At 35.6% G+C, this 5,330-nt stretch overlaps 1 pseudogene; it reads right to left on the minus strand.

The window, feature by feature from the left end:
* Positions 1 to 2,731: 2,731 nt before the first annotated feature.
* On the minus strand, positions 2,732 to 4,140 carry LOC120200942 (annotated as a pseudogene).
* Positions 4,141 to 5,330: the final 1,190 nt, after the last annotated feature.

Consider the following 5,330-nt stretch of genomic DNA (forward strand, 5'->3'; position numbering starts at 1 on the left):
CAAGAATTGAGACATAGGAATCAACAAAGCTATAACTACATTGCTAAAATTTTTAGGGAGAAATGACTTCGATCATTTGATGGGGGTAGATGATATGGTAACATGACAACGAACTTGGCTAACGTGATCAATTCATCACTGAAGGGAGTGCGACATTAGCCTATCACTTTCGTTGTTAAAGTGACATATTATTGGTTAGCAACCCTATTTGTAACCTTAAGAAAGCAAACAGTTGACTAGAAGGCATTTGGCCACACAGTCCACCTAGACCTTCTCATAAGATTACAAACCTTTGTGCGGCATTCAAACGTGATTAATGCGACATGCGTCTCTCGCGAACAAAATTAATTTCGTATTTTAGAATATTCGAGGCCATTGGAAGACATACAACACAATGCATACGTGGTTAATCTACGAGAAAGAACATGTAACTGTGGAGTATTCCAAACATTTAAATATTCGTGTGTACACCCCATTGCTGCTTGTTCTTCTGTACGAATTCATTACATGCAATTCGTGGATCTGGTATACTTACTTCAAACCGTATTCAATGTTTATCAATACTAGTTTCCTTTTATTAGAAATGAAAGAGAACCTGATGAAGTTGATGATGAGCCTACAATATGACTAGATTTCATGCTACAACATGAAAAAAAGGGTCGTCCACGATCAACGAGGATTTACTGCGACGAGGATTTAGTTGAACATCAAGAAAGAACCGGACAACCGAAGCTATGCTCTATCTGTAGGAATCTCGGACATATGAAGAACAAATGTCCTAATCGATTACCCCTTCGTATTGATTAATTGTGCTTTTTATTAAACTACTTGAAATTAAAAATTAAATAATGTTTTAAAAACTTTATTATAATGTTTCGTATGTGCTGATATTACCATCAATTGAAAGATAAGTTACACTACTATGCATATAATCTTGTAATTACGAAAATTTTCAGATTAACTACCCAAAAATACCCCTCAAATATGCTTATCAAACCATTTTAGCTTTTTCTTTATGCATAAAACAAGCTTTTGAACCATTTTCAACACGATTTTGAACTCGCTTACAATATCTCATATATGTCGATATTGGCATCAACTTAAAGATAAATTCATGTTCTACGTCTCTAATCTTATAAATTACGAAAAATTTTAGATTAACTATCCGAAAATACCCCTCGAACGTGTGCCTATAAACACTTGTGATTTGGGCTGCAAATCTATATAACTCAAGATCTATAGAAAGGCAAGGACTGTTAAATGTAAAACTTGATAAACTGTCGAAACGTTTTAATGTCTAGGAGACCTCCCGATACGCAGAACGTGATGTCTTTTTTTTTAAGTATTAAATTGTGTTCTCTGAAAAATATTCCCATGTTAGAGGAGTCTCGCGCCTTATACAACACGATACCTTAACACACGTTTTGTAAGGTTCTAGGTAGTCTTACGTGTACAATTTAGGGAGTATTTTTTTTTAATTAATGTTGTTTGGAGTTACCGTTCCAATAAATGATTTTTGGGTTTTTATATAATAATATATAGATATGTCCGTTGAATCTTAATCTTTTATATAAAATAGAATGATTGTTCAGGAAAAAATTAATCAATAGACAATAAATATATATATATATATATATATATTATACACAATCGTTCAAATTTAAAAAATTCAAAATATATTTTTTTTCTTTTTGAAATCATTTAATAAATTTATTAGTTGAATTTTAATTCAAATAACATTTTACGATTAACCACATTTTCTAAATTTTGGTTATATGTGTATTATTAGATTACTTTTTATAAATTAAATCATACATCATTATTATAACACAGATTACACACCAACCCTAGTCACGTGACATACACAGGAATAACCGAGACCAATATGATTAGCATAATGCCTCCCAGCACGTTGATGAATACCATGTTCCGATCGTTTCGTACCTAAAACTTTTAAAATAATCAACATGTGCCATGGTGATGGTCTTCGTTCGGGGCCGTAATTTCTAATTTGACAGTAGCTTGGCTATAAATTCATCAATATTTTTGTCTGAAATTCCACCTGCATCGACTGCCCTGCAAGCTAAATTCTTCCATTTGATTGAATTATTCCTAATCTCTTTGCCCCTTTCTCCGACTTCCATTAGTAATTCCTTGATGCAATGTTGTATACTCTCTCTTCTCACAATCCCTTTCTTATTGGGTATAGCTCTTATTCCGACTCGCCTTACATCCTCTATGTATTTCAATGCAGAGGACAGGTGATACTCGATGGGTTCTTATTTGAGATCAATTTCAAGCTTGATAAAAATGTTTAGTGTCACTTGTGTTGTTCTATATAAACTCATTGATGAAGTACATCTTCTGAACGTGAAGCGGCGACAACTTTAGAGACTTTGATTTTCTTTGATTTTGTCCTTATTTTACATCTTATGACGAAAATATTAGAAATCACTGATTCACTTTCTCAATCATTACAACGAAAATTTCAGGATATTATGAATTTACTACATCTTGTTGAGAGTTCAAAGATACTTTTACAGAGATTTAGAGATGATGGATGAAATAATCTTTTTATGGAGGTTACCTCATTTTGTGAAAGTCACAACATAGATATCCCAAATATGAGTTCTATTTATAGAGAAAGATGAGGTCGCGCTCGTCGCCAACAAGATCATTTTATAGTTGAACATCATTATCGAGTAGAAATGTTTTATGCTACAGTTGATGTTCAACTACAAGAGTTAAACAGTAGATTAATGAGAAGTCGATATAGTTATTAACTCTTGGTTATGCTTTGGAGCCAAGAGATGGTGACAAATTTTCCAAGGTTGAAGACGTTTGCAATCTTGTGAATAAATTTTATCCAGAGAATTTCACAGAAGTTGAAAAGAATGATTTACAAACATAATTGTGTCATTATGAAGTGGAGTTATCTTAAAATTCACGTCTAAGGAAATTGTTGACAATCTCTGACCTAAGTCAGTGGTTGGTGGAGCTTTTTCTATAATGAATATCATCAAGACAACACTTCGCAACAAGATGGATGATGAATTTTTTTAGAATTACATGATTATCAACATTGAAAGAGATATTGCAAGAAGCTTTGGTACAACATCGCTTGTGGATGCATTTCAAGATTTGAAGAAACAACGTGTTTTATTGTGATTATGTGATAGTTATGTCTTTTGCACTTTTTAAAATCGTATTTTTTATTATTTACTTTAATTTAATTTTTTATTTACAAAGATTACTGCCCATTACAGACGCGCATATGATATTAATGATATTAATGACTGCATATGAATACTGTACAACTATGTATTTATGTATTTATTTATACATGCATTGCATTTTATCTATATTTTTATTTTTCTGACTGCCGGAGGTCTTCCACGGAAGCTACTCTCAACCTGGCGTTGGGGGCAGCCTACTACCCTACCTCCCCCTTACCCCATTGCATATGGGAATTGGGTTTTGTTGTTGTTGTTGTTGTATTTTTTATTTCATATAAGTATATAACTATGCATATGTGATGTTATCATTTATATATATTTTTTTGAAATAAACAAATAATAAAGGTAAAATTATATATATAATTTAAAATTGTTAAAATAATTCAGCCTGTTGAGATCTAGTTCTGGCACCGTCTCTGCGCGGCACTGTGGCAATGACAGCTGAAGATGTCCCTTCCAAACATGGTAATACACGCTGTTCACGGCGCAAGATTGAGTGAAAAACGCCGCCAACGGTATCCCAAACCGCTCGGCCACGTCAAGTGCCCATGGCATCAGCGAATCATACACTAGTGCATCAACAGGGTGACCGGTCTCACTTTGTTGATTAAAGCTACTAAGCTTTTCGGAGCCAACGGACCAGAAAGTGGAGAGGTAAGTTTCGGCGTCGGCGGCCTGTTGGAAGTCGCCTTCGTCGAAGCCGTCGGATATGGTGTGGTGATCAAAAGAGATGGATGAATCGGAGAGCGAGGAGTTGGCGAGGAAGACGGTGGAAACCAGGGCGGCTTAGACGCCATTGGAGAGAAAGCGTTTAGTGAATTGGAGCATGGGATTAATGTGACCTTGACCGGGGAAAAGGAAAGATCAAAACATGAAGTTTTCTAGGGTTTTGTTCCACCCCCATTGATTCTCCGGTTGGCGAGGAAGACGGTGGAAACCAGGGCGGCTTAGACGCCATTGGAGAGAAAGCGTTTAGTGAATTGGAGCATGGGATTAATGTGACCTTGACCGGGGAAAAGGAAAGATCAAAACATGAAGTTTTCTAGGGTTTTGTTCCACCCCCATTGATTCTCCGATCACCGTTCTCAGCTGTTATCTGCTGATATACTCACCACTCCCCTACCTATTTATAGTCATACCAATCATCACCAATAATTTAAATAGTGGTTAACTATTAAAATAAGAGTAAAATATACAAGTAGTCTCCAACCTTTTAGGGAACTTACATTTTGGTCATCCAACTTTTGAAAATTATAATAGCCATTGAAATTTTAATTCATTTTCATTTTGGTCCCTGTTGTTACTTTCGTTGGTTTTTGCTGATGTGGCACTTAACATGTTAAGTCCTTCTTCTTCTTCTTCACCTCCAAACTCTAAACCAAATTGCACAAGCTTCACAAATCCAAAGCTATCAAAAAACCCTAGACTAGTAATATTCGACTGCAAAAAGCTGCTTCTAAAACTACTAGGCCTTCACTGCTGTTAGGGCAATGCCTTCAGCTTAAGAGCAAGAAGAGACGATGTGCTCTTCCTTTTGGGTTCCAACGCTACTACAAGAACAAAGCGGCAACGTCGGTTTATGTAGATAAACTGTTTAAGGATGCGTCAGGGGGGGAGGTGGTGGGATAGTAATATGTTCATCAGCGACCGTAGTAGAAGAAGAATGATGGCGGTGCAGGGACAAGTACGGGCAATGAAGGTGAAATGCATAGTGCTGTGAAATGATTTTCAAGAAAAGGAAAAGAAGAAGAAGACATGCTGATGTCATCAGCTTCCACCATGGTTTTCTCAATGAAGACACCTTCTTCTTCCCCATCGAACTCCCTCAAACATTTATGCATTCATAACTGTTACAACCACCATTCTTCTCCGAGGCTCGCTCTATTTCAACTCGGCACAGGTAAAAGCTCTAAAAACCCATGTCCCCTTTCATGCTTTTGTTTATGTTTTGTAATAAAATTTTCAATCCGAAAAAAAAGAAATCGATATTGTTTACAATGTGGTAGCTTTGATTGAGTTTTGTAGTTGTTTAAGTTCTCAATACAGTTCCTTAAGCTCGAGAATTGACCATTTAAGTTTTGCTAGACATGTTTT

The sequence above is a fragment of the Hibiscus syriacus genome, unplaced genomic scaffold (genome assembly GCF_006381635.1).
Source record: "Hibiscus syriacus cultivar Baekdansim isolate YM2019G1 unplaced genomic scaffold, ASM638163v2 tig00006666_pilon, whole genome shotgun sequence".
Lineage (NCBI taxonomy): Eukaryota > Viridiplantae > Streptophyta > Magnoliopsida > Malvales > Malvaceae > Hibiscus > Hibiscus syriacus.